The 23200-nt window shown below is 40.8% G+C and overlaps 1 protein-coding gene and 1 long non-coding RNA gene across 23 annotated transcripts in view; one reads left to right on the forward strand and one right to left on the reverse strand.

Moving 5' to 3' along the window:
* The first annotated feature begins 58 nt into the window (after positions 1-58).
* CSGALNACT2 (chondroitin sulfate N-acetylgalactosaminyltransferase 2) overlaps positions 59-23200 on the forward strand; it is a 66638-nt gene continuing 43496 nt past the window's right edge. For 19 of the 21 annotated variants that reach the window (XR_012020912.1, XR_012020913.1, XR_012020914.1 and 16 more), the window contains exon 1: positions 9876-10021. The gene's annotated coding sequence lies outside the window, so the exon portion shown is untranslated. Of the gene's footprint in view, positions 140-229; positions 519-9875; positions 10022-23200 lie in introns of those variants that run through there. The other 2 variants (XM_072806191.1, XM_072806192.1) reach the window with 2 other exon arrangements.
* LOC140621185 (uncharacterized) lies at positions 1656-9697 on the reverse strand. Of its 2 annotated transcripts, none has more exons than XR_012020932.1 (3): positions 9241-9697; positions 2544-2740; positions 1656-2326 (listed from the first exon to the last, which is right to left on the reverse strand). It is a non-coding gene; the product is annotated as an uncharacterized lncRNA (long non-coding RNA). The 2 variants fall into 2 exon arrangements; XR_012020931.1 differs by having other exon boundaries at positions 9218-9697.

Genomic DNA, 23200 nt, shown 5'->3' on the forward strand with positions numbered 1-23200 from the left:
CACAAAAAATCAGAACCTCTATGTAGAGAATTTTTCAATTTGGAGCACCTATCCATTCTGCAGCCAAGGCTGGATGGGGCGGGGGGGGGGGGGCAGTGTAACAGCAGCAAGAGTGAGCATCACACCCAGAGTCAAAGAGGTATGCACTATCAATGCCCAAAAGAAATCATGGTTAATCTTTGCAACTCAGGTTTTGATGGCTATGTCAAGTAATGAGATAATTTTGCAGATGTTTTGTGGGATGTGCTAAATCACAGGACCTGGCCAACCGACATCTCTCAATGTGAGCCTGGCCCAGAGTTGTGACAGGGAAGCCATCTACAGGAACTTGGTGACTGCAGAAACATCAGTGTCACAAGGAACTGGGCCAGGCAGCATGGAAGGAGTCACAACCCAAGACCACTCCAACCCAACCACCATGACTTCAGGAGTTCTGTTCCACACCGGGAGGCACCATAACCCTGCATCCATTCAGAGGACACAGCAATTCAAGTTCAAAGTTAGCATGAGCAGGCAAGGTAAGTACATTCCAAAACTAAAAAACAAAACAAAACACAAAAGTAACTTTTTGAGAAGGAAATCATTTTGATATTTCATAAACATAATATTTACCATGAAAATGATCAATTTCATGAATAAAAATGTGAAGTTCATTTTAAGTGTCCCCGTTTCTTTTAATCTTGGTCAGTTTTGTAAACAGTACCAGAATAAACCATATGTTTTTTGGCTGCTCTTGTCTCTCACCTCCATGCCAGTCCTTTTCTGCACATGTCATTTCCCCTGTGGAGTAAAGTCATTCCTATGGTTTGGGAAGGGTCTAGACTGGAAGAAGGAAGAACGCAAGGCTGCCTCTTACTCCCTGAGGCAAGGGACTTTGCCCAGAGGACTGTAGGGAGCCCACATGGTGCCTGTGTCACAGCCCCTGTCCTCAGATGCTTCTTTCACCAAGGGCCTATGACATGCTTCAAATGTTGTGCCTCCTGGGAGCTTTATTTATTTATTTATTTATTTATTTATTTATTTATTTATTTTAAAGATTTATTTATTTATTTTAGACACACACAGAGAGAGAGAGGCAGAGGGAGAAGCAGGCTTCATGCCAGGAGCCTGACGTGGGACTCAATCCCGGGACTCCAGGATCACGCCCTGGGCCAAAGGCAGGCGCCAAACCGCTGAGCCACCCAGGGATCCCCATCCTGGGAGCTTTAAAGAGGAAATTTCCCTGGAGGGTCTGTGGCCACAGGGCCTGGCAGGTCAGGTGCATGCCAAGGGTTTGGGGGACTTCCTAATGTGTGGAAAGAAAAGATTATCAGATTTTTAAGAAAAGGAGTGATACAGAGGATGGAAGGATTCTGGTCTTTCATGAGATAGTCATTGAAGTAAAAGAAGTATTGTGTGGGGGACTTGGGTGACTCAGTGGTTGAGCATCCACCTTTGGCTCAGGTCATGATTCCGGGGTTCTGGGATAAAGTCCCACATCAGGCTCCCCTTGGGGAGCCTGCTTCTCCCTCTGCCTCTCTCTCTCTCTGTGTCTCTCATGAATAAATAAAATATTTTTTTAAAAAAAGCATTGTGGTAGAAAATTGTATTTTTTTCAGAGGACCCCAATTATCTATAATCTTAAGTTTCATGGAAATAAGTAAAGACCATCCAAATGAGAACAAGCAGAGGTTATTTATTCTGAACTTGCTATAGTAAGAGAGTCAACCACCATCAGTTGGTTTTGACAGAAACTCGAACGCAGGCAGAGGAGGGAAAAGCTTTACAGTAAAAAAGGGGGTGAGGGAGAGAGGCTTCAGGCACGTTGTGCTTGGAAGTTGTTGGCAGGGGGAAGCGGAAGGTAGGCTACCTAGAAGTCGGGCATCTTATGAGATTTGCTTTGGGAACATATTTGGCTCTCTCTGATTGGTTCTGATTTGGAAATAGCAAAAGTGGGGAACGTGGCAGTCATAGACCAAGCCCCGACCATTCTGGGCCAGTTCCTACAGAGGTATGGGTCAGGGCTTCTCAGTTTACATGTGGTCTGGTCATTGTATGTCTGCATATTGTCTCTCAGTCTTCCTTTCTGATCATTTTCTTGCTTGTGAGAAGTTGGTGAATTTAGGGAAGTCTAGAAATCCAGATCTTAAAAAAAAAAAAAAAAAGAAAGAAATCCAGATCTTCACCACTTTGAGATTGATTGTTCAGTCCTCTACAAGGCCAACTGTATCATGAAGTCTTTTCAGCCTTTCTGTTGTATCACCATGAGGATCATCTGATGAGGAAAGTAGCTGTGCAGAAGCATTTCAGACCCTGGATAGAATGCAGTGGACCAGTATTACTACCCCTATGACATAAATAAGAATGAGAACAATTAATAACCCCTGTCAGATGCTTTGAACCCAGAATCCTAACCCAGGCCAAGAATAAATTCCATACAGGTCCTGAGGGTCAGTTTTACAGAGCAAGTAGCTTTTACCCGTAAGGCACTATAGAGCCTGCCCCACCTTCCCTGTGTCACTGATCCAAGGACAGTATTAGGATTGGCACACACCATGACTTACCCACATGAAATTTAGAACAATGCAGCTGTCCCTTTACAGCTTCTCCAGTGTCAATTTAAGGTAGTAATCAATTTGTGCTCCATGAATAGTTTCAGGGAGAAAATTTAGTTGTTTGGCATCATGATCTGCAGAGCGTTGCCTTTAGCTTCAATATTGTTGTCTCTTTTTGCATGGTTCTCGACCTTCATAGTAGTCACCTTTGTAGTAAATAGAATGCATCTAAAAGTTGCTTAACTTGTCCATTTTTGTGGGGGTTCTAGCATCCCAAAGTTGTGTGGCACCCCAAAAACATATTTCCTGTCTATATTATATGTTTACCCTCTAGTCTTTGGCTAGTTAACAAGCTGTAGTAAATGCAACACCTTCTGCCATTTTGACTGATTTTACCTCAGGAGAGGACTAAATTCTAAAGGAGACCTTCAATTAATGATAGTACATGCTGCTTGATATCTTCCAGCTTCGAGAATGATCCATCAGCAAACAGGATTAGTTCAGGGTTCTCAATATGAGACTATAATACATGTGAGTAAGGTACAGAGAGTTCCCAAATTATCTGACGTAAAATGATCACTAGGCTCCCCTTCTTCTGCTAAGAGAAGCAGAATGTCTGGATTCAGGGTATTGTAGCAGTAAGTAGTACCTGAGAGGGAGAGAGTAATAGAATTTCATAAGATGTTAAGCAGCTGGCTGAGAAGTGCTGTTTCCAGTCAATAGTAATGTCTCTACTTCAGGAAGGATCATGAGGTCAAGCGAGGAGCCTGGAACTAGCTCGGCAGAAGCATCCACAAATTTTGCAGCAGAACACCTGCCCTAACACTAGGGGCATATAGCATGTCAAGGGAAGGCTAGGTAGTAAGTGATGGGTTTTGGATGGTTCCCGTGAAACTCCAAGGTCTTGTCCAGATTGCTCATGCACAAATAGACAGAAGGGCCTTCTGTTGTTTCAGATGTCTAGGGAAAGAGGTCACTGAGGAGCCACCTTCAGGTTCCAGAAAGCCTGTTCATTTTGGGGCTCCCAGAGGAGAGAATCTCTTACTAAGAACTTAGTTCATAAAGAGGTATAAAAATCACAGAAAAATTTAGCAACAATGGGGCTGAAAAATCTAGTGGAACCTTTAAATCCTGGGATCCCTGGATACCTCAGCAGTTGAGCATCTGCCTTTGGCTCAGGGCATGATCCCAGGGTCCAGAATTGAGTCCCACATTGGGTTCCCTGCGAGGAGCCTGCTTCATCTTCTGCCTATGTTTCTGCTTCTCTCTCTCTCTCTCTTTCTCTCTCTCTCTCTCCCTCTGTGTGTCTTTCATGAATAAATAAAATCCTTAAAAATAAATAAATAAACCTTTAAATCCTCTCAGATGTGATTTTGTGAAGGAGCTACCATAGATTTGAGTAGGTTTTAGTCTATCAGAAGAGAATGTTTTCTGCTTCTAGTTGAACCACATCCTAAATAATAGACTGTATTTTGGCAAAATGGCAATTTGTCTTTTGAAATATTATGACCTTCTTCTAAGGCTGAGAATAAGTAAATGGAATCCTTTTTTCTCTGAGTAGAGTAGGAGATCATCTACATATGGTGTCCTAACAATCACAAGGGAAATTTAGATAACTTAAATTAGATAATTTAATTTTTTTTCATTTTTCCTTTTCATTTAATTAAAATTAGATCATTTAGATCTTGATTAACAACTTGAGAAAAATAGTAGGATACTTCGGTGAACCCTTGGGGCATGACCATCCTGAAGGACAGTTATCTTCCCCAGGTGAAGGTAAGAAAGGTACTGTCGTCATTCAAACACATATTCAAAAGACAAATAGTATGTGAGTCCATTCATATGAGTTACATAGAGCAGTCAAATTCATAGAGGCAGAAAGTAGAATGTTGGTTGCCAGGGGCCAGGAGAAGGTAAAGTGGGGAGTTAGTATTTATGGGGGAAGAGTTTCAATGTGGGATGAGGAAAAAGTTCTGGAGCTGGATAGTGGCGATGGCTATGTAGAACAATGTAAATGTACTTCATACCACTGAACTGTATACTTAATGGTTAAAATTGTAGGGTTTATGTTGTGGAAATTTGCTATTAATATGTACAAAAAGTTATTGACTGTCCTGTTCTAGAAGCACATTGAAAAAAGCGAGCAAAGATTCACTACAGCCAGTGTCTTCAGCAAGTGGCTCACAGGATGGTATATGGGCCAGAGAATGGGGAATAACAATTTTGTGAATGGCCCTGAGGCCATTCTTTACTGCCAGGATGGGCATATTACAAGGGTAGGGTACAAGAAGATCTTTGGATATAAGACTTCAACTATAGATTTAATCCCTTCCTTTGCTTTTGGTTTCAAGGGATATTGGAGAAGTTTGGGTAATGGTTTGGTAGGTTCTCTCTAAACTTTAATAGATTCTACTCCAATTATTCTTATTCCATTACAGTAGAATTTTTAGCCCAGAAAGTGTCAGGTATATTTGATACACACCCCCAGGTAAGAAAATTATCTGGGGGTGTGTATCAAATATAATGGAGAATCCAGAGCAGAATCAGCTTGCTTCTGAGTAAAGGGATCCTATGGAATCTCACAAATAGTCCCAAGTACTCTGGCGTGCATTTAGTATTGCAAAGTAAGTTTCTCCCTGTTACCTTTGAAGAGACAATGTCACAGAGCAGGAAGGAATGTTTTGCAATCAACGGCTCAAGGCTCATAGTTATGGTCTGGGAAATAGAGAAAATTGTGGGTTATTTAAAATGCTCACCATCTGCCATATGTTTACTCCTAGGAAAAGACTGAGCAAAAGTGGCAGGGTTTAATGCAGAAAGAGTAGCACCTGAATCTATCAGAAATTGGTGAGGTTGCCATCTACAGTGGGTAGAATTGGCCCCCAAAAGATAAGTTCAAGTCCGTACTTCCAGAGCCTGTGAAATTGACCTTATCCGAAAATAGGGTCTTTATGGATGCAATCATGTTAAGATGAGGTCATGCTGCATTAAGGTGGCCCCTAATCCGATGATTCGTACCCTTACAAGAAGAGGGAAATTTGGACACAAGGAAGACATGGGGGGAAATACCATGTATAGATGGACACTGGTGTGGAGAGAAGACCAAACTCAGGTCTGTGAACCAGCTTGAGCAACAGGGTTCTAGGGCTGTGCCAATGTTCTATCCTATGATTCTCCATATGATAAACAACACGTAGAAAGTACACAAAACATAAAAGACAGCAAAAGGGGATGAAAGGAATGAACTGATTCCATCAAAGATGCCTAACAAATGGAAATCGATAACAAAACCAGATTCCCAAACTAAGAAATAGCCAAGGAACTCCATACAAAGCGAGCAGTGGTCTGACCCAATGCCAATTTACCATATCCTTACAGACTTGATAAACCAAGAACAGCAATTCATAGGGGGCCTCTGTGAATACCATGCCTGATTGAAGCCTCTGGTCTGAGGCAATAAGCAGGGAAGAGCATATCTTGGTGGCGCCACTGGGAAAACGGTGGAAACAAAGATGGTTGGAATGAGAATAGGCAAAGCCTATTCAGAGCTTGCTATAGCAAGGAAGTCAGCCCCTATCACTTTCATTTGGCAGGAGCTCAAAAGCAGGCTTAGGGAGTGGGAAAGTTTTACAGACAAAGTAAAGAAGCGTCAGAGATTGTTGGGGGAAAAAAACTACATTCTTCTGGTATTAATATACCACAACAGTACGTTAGTATTTTTCTCAATGGAACTATTTATTTTATGTATATCACCATTACTTGCCACAGAACTTGAATTACTCATTATCTCTCAAAATATAAATTATATACAGTTAGTATTTGATTTAGCAATTCAAAAAATAATAAAAAGCTAACAATTTAAATCCATTGATGGCAGAATCTCAATTTATTTTAAAAACAACAATTCTAATGGGGGATTCAAATAACAGTTTACAAGAAGTGACAGCTGACCCTAACCCTGCTACTTTGATTTCATGTCAGGTTCTGTCCTGGGAGAGCCTCTGCAGTTTCTTCTCTGAGTTTCTGTTTCTTTCACTGTAAACTGAGGACCATAACCTACTCCACAGGGATGTCAAGAGGATTAGAGGGGTTAAAACAGAGGGAGCACTGAGAGAAGCACTTGCTGCTGAGTGCACACTCTGCTTGTGCCAGATGTGGCTACATGGCATGATCAGTAAGGAAAGTGTAGGACAAAGGAAGAAAAACAAATGATATAAATAAAGAAGAAAACCCAGCACTTATAAGGCTAGTGGAGGTAGACAAAGGATAGAATGTTTAACATGGATGGGAGTGGTTCTACTGTGTATTGCAGCACAACAGGAAGTGAGGCTGTTTTGCATCTGGTTAGTGGAAGTAGAGGCTTATCTTGCTATTACTTTGGCCCCCACTAGGGGAAAGTTAGAGCTGTAGAATGAATACTAGTATTTATTCATTCACGCATCTGTGAGTATGCAGAGAACACCTATAATGGGTCAGGTCCTGGGCCTGGTTTAGGGGTGCCTGAGAGAAAAAGGAGAGGCCATGTTCCTGCCCTGGGGGAGTAGATAGTCTCATCCAATTTAAAGTGTCTAAGGACAGCAGAAAGAGAGGACAGCCTGAGCATTTGCCATGATTGGATATGAGAGTAGAGGACAGGTCCAGATACTCCTTTTTCTGTAGACTTCCTAAGGTCCATCATCAGGAATGTCAAATACAGGCTGATTACAACATCTTAACTGAGGATATGTAGTGGACTTAGACTTGGATTGAGAGCTTCAAAGCTGCCAGCCTGGGAATGTAATCCTCTGACAGTTCAGTGGCCTGCCATTTATATTTACTTGCAGTAACACTTTAAGTATTTAAAGAACTTCTGTCTTAACCTCTTTTTTTAAAAAAAAAGATTTATTTATTTATTTATTTATTTATTTATTTATTTATTTATTCAGAGAGAGCAAAAGAGAGGCAGAGACACAGGCAGAGAGAGAAGCAGGCTCCATGCAGGGAGCCCAATGTGGGACTGGATCCCAGGTCTCCAGGATCACACCCCAGGCTGCAGGCAGCGCTAAACCGCTGCGCCACCAGCGCTGCCCAAAGAACTTGTCTTAACCTCTTAAATCCACCAATGTTGTGCTCTATACCCACTCTCTAATTCTCCCAAGAGTGAATACTTCACCTTTCCATTCACACTCCCAAGTTGGATCCTCAGACTTACAGGACAAACAACCATGGCAGGCTTAAACACTAGATAACTTGGGACGTGCAGGTGGCTCAGCGGTTTAGTGCCACCTTCAGCCCAGGGCGTGATCCTGGGGTCCTGGGATTGAGTGGATCTTGCTTCTCCCTCTGCCTGTGTTTCTGCCTCTCTCTCTGTGTGTGTGTGTGTGTGTGTGTGTGTGTGTGTCTTTCATGAACAAATAAATATCTTTTAAAGAAACACTAGATAACTAATTTATACTACATAGACTCACACAAGACTGATTGCCATACTAGAGCATAATAACTAGGCATCCAGACAGAAAGCTTAATTATGTCAGACAGTAAACTTAATCATTCCTGCCATCTGCTCAAGGGGCTAGTCAAGTGGCAGAGATTCTGGGTAAGGGAGAGATCCTTGTGTGTTCTTATTTTAATCAATTCAATTCACATTTATTGAACACTTCCTATGTGTAAAGTACTGGTAGAGGAAAAAGACATGGTCCTTATCCTCAGAAGGTCACAGACCCATGGAATCTATGACTAGATGAATTATTCAGTCTTGGGCCAGATTTGGGGAAGGAGTGTTAACACTATAAATGTTTATTTACATTTGCACAGAAATGACATGAAAGAGGAATGACAACTTGAAATTAGGAAGAGGCTGGAGGGCAGCCCCGGTGGCTCAGCGGTTTAGCGCTGCCTTCCGCCTGGGGCATGATCCTGGAGACTGGGGATCGAGTCCCACGTCAGGCTCCCTGCATGGAGCCTGCTTCTCCCTCTGCCCGTGTCTCTGCGTCTCTCAAGAAATAATAAATAAATCTTAAAAAAAAAAAAAAAGGAAGAGGCTGGACATTCAGCAAGCCTATCTTAGAAGAAGGCTATCCAGACTCTCTTACCTGTGGGATTTCCCACAAGACACATCTGAGAAGACTATCTGTATTAAAGACATCCCAGTAACCATCATCCAGTGAAGACAGCTTTGATTAGGAGCAAATCCTCCTTTCTAGGAATGCTGCTTCTACAGGATGCATCCCATAGTCACCTCCATTTTCTGCTCTAAGTAATGTACTCAATGGTGACAGTAACCTTCAATTGCCTGCCACCTGCCAGGTAGAGTGCCAAACCCTTCAGACACAGAATTGCTTTTAACCTTCACAACAACCTTAGGGAAGCGTCTGCTATTGTTATTGTCCCTACAACACAGCTTGAGGAAAAAGGCTAAGAGAGGCTGTGTGGTAACCTGCGCTAAGGAAAGCAGAGCCTGATGGGAGGCCAGACCCCAGAGCTGCTCTTAGAACCTTCGTGTCCTGCCCAGACACAGGCAGGGGCTGGTGCTGCCTGACATCCCCTCCCCTGCTCAGACCATCACTCCCTAGGGCAGGACAAAGTGCCTTGGGGATGCCCTGAAATGAGCAGTTGAGTAGAGGGGATGCTAGGGAGGGCTTTCTCCCCCCCCCCTACTAAAATCAGACAATATCAGATCTCAAGCCATCTTCCACAATGTCTACCTCAAATCCCTCGGTTCACATACAAGGAAATCCTGGTCCAAAGAAACGGAATGGCTAAAGGTCCAGCGGCAGCTCAGGACTTCCTTGCTGCGGTCTCACGCGCGGCCCAGCGCCCTCGAGGATGCCCGGACACCTCTGGCGACCTATCAGTCCTTAGCTCAGTGTCCACCAAGGCATTCATCGACCCTTCAAGCTCCCAGGACAGGGGTCCGGGGCAGGACACAGCTGCCACCCTCAGCCGAGTCCCTCCCACTCTGAGGGTCAGCCGTCCGCCGCGGGCTGGTCCTCGGGTCTCCGCGGACTCTTGCTCCCGCGGAAACGGTTTTCTGCCTGGGGCAATCTCCCGGTCTGCACAGATCATCCTTCGAGCTGCGCGCGCGCGCACACACACACACACACACACACACACACACACTTTAAATAGACAATTGATTAATCAGAACCATATGCCGGTTTCTAGGCTTCCTAAGCCCGACGCTGGGCGCGGGCGGGAAAGCGGGCGGGGCCGTCGGGGTCGGCTGTGGGCGGGGCCCGGGCGTGGGCGGGGCCGTCGGGGTCGACTGTGGGCGGGGCCTGGGCGGGGGCGGGGCCCGGGCGGGGGCGGGGGCGGGGCTGAGCGGGCGCGCGCCGCGGCGGCAGCCTCATTTCCTCACGCGCGCCGGAAGTGGCGGTTGTCGGCGCGGCGGAGCGCGGAGGGCTGGGAGGCGGCGGTGTCCCCTGCGCGCCGGGCGCCGCGGGTGTCTGCCTGGAGCCGGGGAGGAGGCGTAGCCGGGCGGTGGTGGCCTTGCATCCACGGTGAGCGCGGTGAGTACGCGGCCCCACCCAGCGTCGCCTGTCCGCGGCTCTCGCGGCTCGGGCCCGGGCAGTGCGAGCGCCCGGGCGCGGGCGGAGGGCTGCGGGTCCCGGTCCGGGTCGGGTCGCGTCGCGTCACGGCCGAGCCCCGGGGTTGGGACGGGGGCGGGAGGCCCCTATCGGATGGGGTCCCCTCCTGGACAAGCCCTCGGAGGACCGCTGCGGTGTCAGGAAGAGTCACAGCTTTTCGGAGCAGTTTGAGTTCTCTTTGGAGGACGATGCTGTCAGAGGACCGTTGCTGTGGGTGTGTTTTATTTTTACCACTTTCTTTTTCCATCTAACTCCCATCCTCTCCGCTTCTCTCCGTGCACAAACTCTCTAGTCAGCTGTTGCCTCCTTCTGGCGTTAACGGAGTATTCTCTTGACAGCAGCCCCTCGCCGTATCTGTCTGTATCTGCCCGACCGCAGGCGCCTTTCAGAGATGCACATTTGTGTAGGAATCAGTGCGGCCGAGGAGGCTACAGGACAGGGAGCCTCTTGCGTTTTCAGTCTTCATCTGGAAAATTGCGCTATTCCTGAACAACTTCCGGAGGAATCATTTCTAAACGCGATGGTGATGCTTTAAGTGTGTGCGTGTGTGAGGACATTATTGGCAGGATGAAAATTCAATTATAAATCTTAAGCTTTTATCTTCCAGCCTGTCCTTGAGATTTATATGCAGTGTCTGGACATTTAATCTCATTGAAGATTCTCAGGAGCTGAGTCTTCATTTCTGGTGGAATCAATGTTGTCTTTCAATGTTGTATTAAGGGACACCTTAGTGGCCCAGTGTTTGAGCATCTGCCTTAGGCCCAGGCGTCATCCGGAGCCTTGGGATTGAGTCCCGTGTCAGGCTCCCCGCAGGGAGCCTGCTTCTCCCTCTGCTTGTGTCTCTGCCTCTCTCTGTGTGTCTCTCATGAGTAAGTAAGTAAATCTAAAAAATAAACAAATAAAAATGTTGTATTAAAACAGTACGTCCATACTTGGAGGTGGGAAACCAAGTGTTTTATGACTAACAATGTTAATCTTCATTTTGTATTATTATCCTGATGTGTCTAAAGCTGTCTTACGACTAAATGTAAAAAGGGTGTTGGGTTTCCAGTATCTATGGCTAAATATGGTTAACTGATCCAATATTTATTGAATATCGACATAAATATGCATAGTTTTCATTCCAGACAGTTTGGAAATTACATTTTTTTTCTTAACTTTTTTATTTAAGTATGAAATACAGATGAAGTCATCAGGTACATAAATCTTAATTGCACAACTGAGTGGGTTTTTATATATTTAATAACTTGTGTAACCATAAGCTACACCAAATTACACTTATAGAACATTTCCCAGGAGTTTCCCTCTGCTTCTTCCGAGTTTTACTCTTGCCCACCCCCATCAGTGTTCTGATTTCTGTCATTATCTGTTAGTTTTCTTTATGCTCAGCACATTGCTTGTGAGATTCACCCATGATGTTTCAAGTTCATTTTTAAAGTTGCTGTTCAATATTCCATTGATATGACTATATGACTATTCTTTTGTTGATGGATATTTGTGTTTTCAATTTCTATTTTTACATATTTTGAAGAATGCTAGGAACATTCTTATAAATGTTATTGGTGAACACCTATGTGCATTTCTTCAGCTGTGGAATAACTCTCATAAGGTAGGCAGAAAATTGTTTGAGCCAAGATAGAGTCTTTCTTTTTCAGTATAATTTCTTTTAACTTCTGTAAAAAGGATAACTATTTTGAGTTCAAGACTTAAGTGATTCATTACTATATTATTATTTATTTATTTGGTTGCACACCTGTAACAATCTTCTGCCAGACTGTCATTATTTAACTCTTAGATAAGTCTGTTAGACAGAGTTGGTGACGATCTATCCCTGAAGCTTATTGCATAACACTTAGGTAAGAACTGTGTTACTCAAGTTGGTGGTTGTTAGGGGAAACGAAACACCACAAGGATAGGACTAAAAATGGATTGAAGAATCATGGGACTGCAAGTCAAAGAACTTACCTTGTTGCTAAAGTACTATATAAGTACTGTGTGTAAATATAAAATTGTTACAAATGTGAATTTACGCAGGAGTACAGCGATTTCCAACAGATGCTGAGTTGCTGATACATTTATAATGGGGACAAACAACAGAAATCAGTAGCATATGAGAGATGCCCCAGGCTGAACAAATGCATAGAAATAGACCTGAATCAATAGAGTTGATGTAAGAAACAGAGGAAAACTTTAAAATTACTATTAGTATGTTCAGATTTGGGAGGGCATCATGCCTATTGAACATATTCAGGCTGCCCTGAAAACAAACAGTTCTTGAATATTAAAACATAGAAAGTAGGGGGAAAAAATAGCTATGACATGAAAAATAGATCCAGAAGAGTCAGTGAAAATCTCATAGCAGTTCTATGGAATAGAAATTAGAAATAGAAATTAGGAATAGAAATTAGGAATAAAAATTAGAAAAGGAGAAATAACCACAAAAATCATGAGGGTAGGCGTATCCAGGCAGAATCTTGGGCCTCTAGAAAGATGTATCAGAAGATAAAGTACTGGAAAATCTAATAAATCAGCCCTTCCCTCTTTGGTCTCCATTTCATCTGTGTAGTGGGAATGATCAGTAAGTATACATTTTCAGCAGGCTTGTAGAAAGATGTGGCATAGGTTAAGGGTTTCTGGTTGTGCTAACAGCCCCTGTTTCCCATTCTCCTCCCTTCTTCTCCCCTCTCACAAATCAAAATAGATAACAGATTTTCCATTCTTACCTTATGGTAGAATGGAAACAAAATACTATGTCAAAAGAAGAAAGGAAGGAAAGGAGGAAATTTCTGAGTCAAAGTATCTGAGTTTATGAATGGACTAGACAGTAGACTAGACTGAGAGTCTTAAGAGTATCGATAGACACACAAAGATACATTCCAATGAAAGTTATGAACTTCATGGACAAATTAATATACAGTCTCATAAGCTTCCAAAGAGAAACATGGTTACCTATAAGTGCAAACAAGATTTGCACTTAGACTTCTAATCTGGAGCATGGAATGTTAGATAACAGTGGAGCAGTGTTTAAAAAGTACTTATGAGACATATTTTGAACTAAGAAATTATACCTATCATTCAAAGTGGGGGCAAAATAGGGGCCTCTGGGCAGCACAGTCAACTAAGCTTCTGACTCTTAGTTTTAGTTCAGGTCATGATCTTGGGGTTCTGAGATCACGCCCCATGTCGGGCTCCGAGCTCAGCGAGGAATCTGCTAGAGTTTCTCTCTCCCTCTGCCTCAACCCATGCTCACTCACTCTCTTATTCTTAACAAAAAAAAAAAAAAATCTTAAAAAAAAAAAGTAGGGACAAAACAAAGTTATTTTCACCCACACCCACTAGGAATACCCTAGGATGTATTGTATCAAGTGAAAAAAAAATTTTTTTTCAAAGATTTTACTTATTCATGAGAGACACAGAGGGAGAAGCAGGCTCCCTGCTGGAGCCGAATGTGGGACTTGATCCCAGGACCCTAGGATCATGCCCTGAGCCAAAGGCAGACACTCAATCGCTGAGACACCCAGGTGTCCCTCAAGTAAAAAATTAATCCAAGAAAAATAGATGTGGAAATCAAGAAATAGTGACCAAAGAAAATAGTATAATTTATTTCTTGGCTACAAGGCATTAATAATGATAACTAAGACATGCTCAGGAAGGATTCATAGAACTTAGTAGTTAAAGTCTATAATCTGGAACAAATACTTAACATGATTTTAAAAGTTGTTTGGGAAGGTGGGAAATAGGTAAAGCCATCTTGGAAGGCTTAACCTGAGCAAGGGAAAAGCTATAGATTAGATACTGACCAATTTACATGCTGGAATAAAAACTTTAAGGAACTTTGACTTAGCAGTTCCATTTTAAGAAATTTATTCTATAGGTGAAATAACATGGTTCCACATGTTATGCTGGGATGTTTAATATAGTGGCAGTAGATTTGGAAGGATACACGAAAACTGGTGAAGAGACCTGGGCCTCTGGGCTAGAAGGAAGAAGTTTCCCTTTATACCCTTATATTTAACTTTTTCCCCATGTGTATTTATTTTGTGGAATTTTAGAAATGTAAAAAAATTTAAGTATACAAAAATGTAAAGATTCAGACCATGAATTGCCAAATATGACTGGCCACCTATATTTAGTATGACCTGTGACCTAAGAGTGGAGTGGCTTTTATATTTTTAAGTGCTTGAAAACAAACAAAAAATGAAAACAAAACAAAAGAAGAATAATACTTTGTGAGATTAATTATAGGTAGTTCAACTTTCAGTATCCATTGGAATACAACTATGCTCACTCATTTACACATTTCCTTTTTTTTTTTTTTCATTTATTTATTCATGAGAGACAGAGAAGCAGAGACGTAGGCAGAGGGAGAAGCAGGCTCCACGCAGGGAGCCTGATGTGGTACTCGATCCAGACCCGGGATCATGCCCTGAACCAAAGGCAGAAGCTCAACTGCTGAGCCACCCAGATGACACCCTATTTACACATTTTCTGTGGCTGCTTTTGTGCTCCAGGGCAGAGTTGAATGGTTGTGATAATTCACTACATGGCCCTTTACCTGAAATGTTTGTTAATCCCTGGTTTAGAGCCAGAAATAGACCTCCATATGCATAGAAATTTTGCTTATGACAAAAACGGTATTTCAAATTAGTGACAAGAGAATGGTAAGAATTGGCTATTTAATACATGGTAAGAATTGGCTATTTAGGATTATTTCTAGTAGGAAAGCTAAAATGGAGAAGTCCTGCAGGAAGAGACCATTTGACTCCGTTAACAACAAAACAAAACTTTGCATAAGGGGAATAACACCTAACACTGAGCACTTAATGATTGTCATGTTTTAATTGACTAATTGTTAAAATAATACTGCAATACTGTAGTTATTCCTACTTAACAGATGAGAAAAGCTTACAGAGATTAAAGAATAATGAAGAATTAGAAAGTTGTAGAGCAGATGTATGAATTTAGCCCATCTGTCTCCCAAGCCTATTATATGGACAAGATAAACTAAAAGTTTATAATCTGTTAATACCATTTTATAGGTATTATCTGTGTAAAACATCTGAGTCAAACTCATTCCTTTTGAATACCCTATTGTGTAAATATCTACAGTTTACTTAATCTTTCTCCTTTTGATAGACTTTAAGTTGCTTTTATTTTGCTGTTACATATAGCAGTAGTAAACATAGATGTGATTACACACTAGTATGAGTATTTATGTAGTATGGAGTCCTTTTTTTTTTTTTTTAAAGATTTTTTATTTATTCATGAGAGACCCAGAGAGAGAGAGAGAGAGAGAGAGAGAGAGAGAGGCAGAGACACAGGCAGAGAGAGCAGCAGGCTCCATGCAGGGAGCCTGACATGGGACTCGACCCTGGGTTCCCAGGATCACACCCTGGGCTGAAGGCAGCGCTAAACCGCTGAGCCACTCGGGCTGCCCCAGTATGTAGTCTTAAAAATCTTAAAAGTGGAATTGTGAATTGCTGGATTAAAAAGCATGTACATTAAATCAAATTTGCCCTCCAAAAAATAAGGGGTGTGTGTGTGTGTGCGTGTCTGTTTATAGTTTATCTTTAATGAAAGGAATTGAAACATCTTGGAAGGTTGGACCTTGGTCATTTTAGACAAATACTTCATTTTATAGATGAAAGCCAGATAGGTAAGTATTATGCCCAAGATTATACAATTATTAAGTAGCTGTTATATCTACTTGATTTTTGTAGTTGTTTTTCCTGTGCCACAGGCTACTTTTGACACATATTTCTGTTTTACCTATAGCGTTAGCATGAATATTACTATTACTTGTTTTGCTGAAATCTGGGTACCTTGAATATAATTTTCCCCAGAAACACTTCTCAAAATGATCTGGTATTACTTGTTCTTAGCTCCCAACACAGTGTGACTGTCTTAATCAATTAAGACAGCTATAACAAAGTACTGTAGGGATCCCTGGGTGGCGCAGCGGTTTGGCGCCTGCCTTTGGCCCAGGGCGCGATCCTGGAGACCCGGGATCGAATCCCACATCGGGCTCCCGGTGCATGGAGCCTGCTTCTCCCTCTGCCTGTGTCTCTGCCTCTCTCTCTCTCTCTGTGTGTGTGACTATCGTAAATTAAAAAAAATAAAATAAAAAAAAAAAAAACAAACAAAAAAAACAAAGTACCGTAGACTGGCTTATGAATAATAGAAACTTATTTCTCTTAGTCTGAAATCAGAGTGCCAGCATAGTCGAGCTCTGGTGAAGGCCCTTTTCTGGGTTATTACAGACTGCCAACCTGTATCTTCACATGGCTGAGAGAGGGCTATGATGCTCTCTGGGATCTCTTTCATAAAAGCACTAATCCCATTAAGGAGGGGTGCACCCTCATGACCTACTTAACCTCCCAAAAGCCTTATCCCTAATATTATCCCATTGGAGGTTAGGACTTCAACATATGAATGGGGGCTGGGGAGAGAAGCATTCAGTCCATAGCAGTGCGTAACGCATAGTAGGTACTTAAACATTTGTTATGAATGAGTACTACTTTCTGGTGATCAGTACTTTTATTTCTAAAGACTTACAAACCATTTATTCAATAACATGTTAAAAAAAATCCATGTATCATTGTAACTCATCAATTGATGAAGAAATAAAAGGTTCTAATTCCTTCCCTTATAAATATTTGTTTATACTTCGTAATGTCTTAATTTGTTTTTCTAACAGTGCTTATGTTTTCCAAATAATTTTGTAACTTTGTTTTTGTTATGTAAAAAATGAGCTAAAAATTATATAAATTTATATAATTTATATAAATTATGTAAATTTATAATTTTTTGAAAACTTTAGTAAGAAATTGTACAAAAATTTAGGAAGACTATATAGAATAGAACTTTTAAAATAAATAGATTCAAATGGATTGTATTTTGCAAAACGTAGTAGGTTACTCTTACTGCAGAAGTTATTTTGACACACTGCAGTGTATCATGGAAATGATGTATGAAATATGTGTAATTAGTACTATAAAATTATAGAATCAAAAGATTGAGTAGAAACTGCTTAAAAGTCATATTATTATGTGTAGGATCAGTGTCATAGAATGAACTGTGCTTAGCGCTTTTCTGTTGTCTCAAAATCGCAATGCAAATAGAACAGATGTAATGAGACCTTCAGAGTAATATAAGTTCTACTTTTTTTAGAGAGCAGTTGTTTAATTTTGTTTTTGTTGTTTTAAAGATTTTTTATTTTTTATTTTATTTTATTTATTTATTTATAAGATTTTATTTATTCATAGAGACGCAGGCAGAGACACAGGCAGAGGGAGAAGCAGGCAGAGAGAGAAGCAGGCTCCATGCAGGAGCCCGACGTGGGACTCGATCCCGGGTCTCCAGGATCACACCCCGGGCTGCAGGCAGCGCTAAACCGCTGCGCCACCGGGGCTGCCCAAGATTTTTTATTTTTAAGTAATCTCTACACCCAATGTAGGACTCAAACTCACGACCCCAAAACCAAGAGTTCTATGCTCTACTCACTTAGCCAGCTAGGTACCCCTCTTATTTTTGTGTTTTTAAATTCAAACTTGGAGTCAACAAATCTTCATGCTTGTCTTAATGAACACAATGGAGTTTTCCTAAAATGTTTCTTTGGTGCTACTACTAAAACTAAATCTGATTTTGTTTTATTTTTTAAATAGCTTCATTGAAGTATCATTGACATACAGTAAACTATATATATTTAAAGTATATAATTTGATAATTTGAACATATGTATACACCTTTGAAATCATCACCACAGTCAAAATGATAGATCATATCTATCATTCCTAAAAGTTTCCTGTGCTCTTTTATAATTGCTTCCTGTTACCACTTCCCTGACCCACTATTCCACCACCACCTCCCCCCCCCTCCCGGGCAGGCAACCACTGACTCATAGTGTTTTCTATCGCTACAAATTGCTTACATTTTCTGGAATTTTATATAAATGGAATCATACAGTATATAATCTGTTGTTGAGCGTTTGTCAATAAGAATAATTACTGAGATTCACCCATTATGATGCATGTATCAGAATGGCTATACCAGTTTATTTATCCATTCACTTGTAAACACTTGAGTTGTTTCTAGTTTTTGGCTATTACCTATAAAACTATGAGTATTTGTTTACAAATCTTTGTACAGACATATGCTTTCATTTCTCTCAGACCAATATCTAGGAATGAAATGACTGAATCAAGATAGGCTTACGTTTAACTTGTTAGGAAACTGTAAAGTCATTTTACATTCCCACCAGCAGGATATGAAAGTTGTAGTTCTTCCACATTGTCACCAACACATCACTTTTTAATTTTAACTTTTCTAAAATTAGCCAATCTATGTAATGGTATCTCCTTGTGGTTTGACAGTGTTGAACATTTTTTTCATGGGCTTATTTGAAGTGTTTGTGCTTTTTGCCAAGTTTTAACTGAGTTGTGTTTTTTTCTGTTATCACAATTTGATAGTTTTTAAGCATACATGCTGAATATAAGTCCTTTATCAGATATATGCTTTGCACCTATTTTCTCCAGGTCTGTAATTTGTCTATTCATTCTCTTAACAATGTATTTCAAAGAGCACAAGTTAATAAATTTTGATGAAGTCCAGTTTATCAGTTATGCTGTTACTGTTGGATCAAAGAAGCCTTTGCCTAACTTAAGGTCACAAAGATTTTCTTCTGTGCTTGCTTCTAATTGTATAGTTTTAGGTTTTTCATTTAGATTTGTGAATTCATTCCTAGTGGATAGAATTTTGAATTCTATCCTAGTGGATATGAAGTAGTATCTTGGTATAATTTTGATTTTCATTTCCATACTGGCTAATGATGTTGAGCCATCTTCACGTGCTTATAGGCCATTCTTTTTTTATAAATTTATTTTTATTGGTTTTCAGTTTGCCAACATATAGAATAACACCCAGTGCTCATCCCATCAAGTGCCCCCCTCAGTGCCCGTATCCCAGTCACCCCCGCCCCTGCCCCTTCCACCACCCCTAGTTCGTTTCCCGGAGTTAGGAGTCTCCCATGTTCTGTCTCCCTTTCTGGTATTTCCCACTCATTTTTTCTCCTTTCCCCTTTATTCCCTTTCACTATTTTTTATATTCCCCAAATGAATGAGACCATATAATGTCTGTCCTTCTCCGATCGACTTATTTCACTCAGCATAATACCCTCCAGGTCCATCCACGTCGAAGCAAATGGTGGGTATTTGTCATTTCTAATGGCTGAGTAATATTCCATTGTATACATAGAACACATCTTCTTTATCCATTCATCTTTCAGTGGACACCAGGGCTCCTTCCACAGTTTGACTATTGCGGACATTGCTGCCATAAACATCCGGGTGCAAGTGTCCCGGTGTTTCATTGTATCTGTATCTTTGGGGTAAATCCCCAGCAGTGCAATTGCTGGGTCGTAGGGCAGATCTTTTTTTAACTCTTTGAGGACCCTCCACACAGTTTTCCAGAGTGGCTGCACCAGTTCACATTCCCACCAACAGTGCAGGAGGGTTCCCCTTACTCCACATCCTCTCCAACATTTGTTGTTTCCTACTTTGTTAATTTTCCCCATTCTCACTGGTGTGAGGTGGTATCTCATTGTGGTTTTGATTTGTATTTCCCTGATGGCAAGTGATGCAGAGCATTTTCTCATGTGCTTGTTGGCCATGTCCATGTCTTCCTCTGTGAGATTTCTGTTCATGTCTTTTGCCCATTTCATGATTGGATTGTTTGTTTCTTTGCTGTTGAGTTTAATAAGTTCTTTATAGATCTTGGAAACTAGCCCTTTATCGGATACATCATTTGCAAATATCTTCTCCCATTCTGTAGGTTGTCTTTGAGTTTTGTTGACTGTATCTTTTGCTGTGCAAAAGCTTCTTATCTTGATGAAGTCCCAATAGTTCATTTTTGCTTTCGTTTCTCTTGCCTTCATGGATGTATCTTGCAAGAAGTTGCTGTAGCCAAGTTCAAAAAGGGTGTTGCCTGTGTTCTCCTCTAGGATTTTTTTTTTAATTTTTATTTATTTATGATCGTCACACAGGGAGAGAGAGAGAGAGAGAGGCAGAGACACAGGCAGAGGGAGAAGCAGGCTCCATGCAGGGAGCCCGATGTGGGATTCGATCCCGGGTCTCCAGGATCGCGCCCTGGGCCAAAGGCAGGCGCCAAACTGCTGCGCCACCCAGGGATCCCTCCTCTAGGATTTTGATGGATTCTTGTCTCACATTAAGATCTTTCATTCATTTTGAGTTTATCTTTGTGTATGGTGAAAGAGAGTGGTCTAGTTTCATTCTTCTGCATGTGGATGTCCCATTTTCCCAGCACCATTTATTGAAGAGACTGTCTTTTTTCCAGTGGATAGTCTTTCCTGCTTTGTCGAATATTAGTTGACCATAAAGTTGAGGGTCCACTTCTGGATTCTCTATTCTGTTCCATTGATCTATGTGTCTGTTTTTGTGCCAGTACCACACTGTCTTGATGACCACAGACAGCTTTGTAGTACAACCTGAAATCTGGCATTGTGATGCCCCCGGCTCTGGTTTTCTTTTTTAATATTCCCCTGGCTATTTGGGATCTTTTCTGATTCCACACAAATCTTAAAGTAATTTGTTCCAACTCTCTGAAGAAAGTCCATGGTATTTTGATAGGGATTGCATTAAACGTGTAAATTGCCCTGGGTAACATTGACATTTTCACAATATTAATTCTTCCAATCCATGAGCATGGAATATTTTTCCATCTCTTTGTGTCTTCCTTAATTTCTTTCAGAAGTGTTCTGTAGTTTTTAGGGTATAGATCCTTTACCTCTTTGGTTAGGTTGATTCCTAGGTATCTTATGCTTTTGGGTGCAATCGTAAATGGGATTGACTCCTTAATTTCTCTTTCTTCAGTCTCATTGTTAGTGTATAGAAATGCCACTGACTTCTGAGCATTGATTTTGTATCCTGCCACACTGCCGAATTGCTGTATGAGTTCTAGCAATCTTGGGGTGGAGGCTTTTGGGTTTTCTATGTACAGTATCATGTCATCTGCGAAGAAGGAGAGTTTGACTTCTTTGCCAATTTGAATGCCTTTTATTTCTTTTTGTTGTCTGATTGCTGAGGCTAAGACTTCTAGTACTATGTTGAATAGCAGTGGTGAGAGTGGACATCCCTGATCTTGTTCCTGAGGGGAAAGGCTCCCAGTGTTTCCCCATTGAGAATGATATTTGCTGTGGGCTTTTTGTAGATGGCTTTTAAGATGTTGAGGAATGTTCCCTTTATCCCTACACTCTGAAGAGTTTTGATCAGAAATGGATGCTGTATTTTGTCAAATGCTTTCTCTGCATCTAATGAGAGGATCATATGGTTCTTGTTTTTTCTTTTGTTGATATGATGAATCACATTGATTGTTTTACGAGTGTTGAACCAGCCTTGCATCCCGGGGATAAATCCTACTTGGTCATGGTGAATAATCTTCTTAATGTATTGTTGTATCCTATTGGCTAGTATCTTGTTGAGAATTTTTGCATCCATGTTCATCAGGGATATTGGTCTATAATTCTCCTTTTTGGTGGGGTCTTTGGTTTTGGAATTAAAGTGATGCTGGCCTCATAGAATGAGTTTGGAAGTATTCCATCTCTTTCTATCTTTCCAAACAGCTTTAGTAGAATAGGTATGGTTTCTTCTTTAAACATTTGATAGAATTCCCCAGGGAAGCCATCTGGCCCTGGACTTTTGTGTCTTGGGAGGTTATTGATGACTGCTTCAATTTCCTCCCTGGTTATCGGCCTGTTCAGGTTTTCTATTTCTTCCAGTTCCAGATTTGGGAGTTTGTGGCTTTCCAGAAATGTGTCCATTTCTTCTAGATTGCCTAATTTATTGGTGTATAGCTGCTCATAATATGTTTTTAAAATCGTTTGTATTTCCTTGGTGTTGGTCATGATCTCTCCTTTCTCTTATAGGCCGTTTTTAAGAGAAATGACTAATCAGATCTTTTGCCCATTGGGTTATTTATACTTTCAATGTAAGTTGTTAAGAGTTCTTTATGTATTTTTGATACAGATCCCTATCAATAGATACATGATTTACAAATATTTCCCCCATACCCTAGTTGTCTTTTACTTTATTGAGGATATCCTTTGCAGGACAAAAGTTTTTAATTTTAATGAAGTTCAATTTATTTATTTTGTCTTTGGTCTTTTTGTGTCATATCTAACCAATCACTGCCTAATTGAAAAGCACAGATATTTATACTTATGTTTCCTAAGAGCTTTATATTTTTAACTCTTACATTTAGATCTTTGAACCACTTGGAGTTAAATTTTTATTATAGGGTGAGGTGGGAGTCCAGTTTCATTCTTTTGCATGTGAATATCTGGTTGTCCTAGCACCATTTATTGAAAAGACTATTTGTTCTCCATTGAATTATCTTTCCACCTTGTGGAAATCAGTTGACTTAATGTGAAGGCTTATTTCTGGACCCTAAATTCTATTGATCTATATGTCTATTCCTATGCTAGTACCACAGTATCTTTTAAAAAAAAATTATTTGAGGCAGAGCACAAGTGGGGGAAGGAGCAGAGGAAGAGGGACAGGGACAAGCAGACTCCCCACTGAGTGGGGAGCCCAACACAGAGCTCGATCCAGGGCCCTTAGATTTCAATCTGAGCCAAAATCAGATGCTTAATCAACTGGGCCATCCAGGTCCCCTCCACACTATCTTGATTACTGTAGCTTTGAAGTAAGTTTTGAAATGGGAAAGAGTGAGTCCTTCAATTTTGTTCTCCATTCTCTGGACTATGTTGACTATACTGGGTTCCATGAATTTTAGGATTGTCAATTTCCAAAAAGAAGTCATCTGGGATTCTGTAGAGAATTGTGTTGAATCTGTAAATCAATTTGGAGAATATCAGTGTTTTAATAACATTAAGTCTTCCAATCCATGAGCATAGGTGTCTTTCCATTTATTTAAATCTTCTTTAATTTCTTTCAGTAATATTTTATAATTTTCAGAGTATGAATCTCACACTTCTTTTGTTAAAATTATTTCTAAGCATTTTATTCTTTTTGGTGTATATCAAATTGTTTTCTTAATTTCATTTTTAGATTTTCATTGCTGGCATGT

Source organism: Canis lupus, chromosome 29 (genome assembly GCF_048164855.1).
Source record: "Canis lupus baileyi chromosome 29, mCanLup2.hap1, whole genome shotgun sequence".
Taxonomy (NCBI): Eukaryota; Metazoa; Chordata; class Mammalia; order Carnivora; family Canidae; genus Canis; species Canis lupus.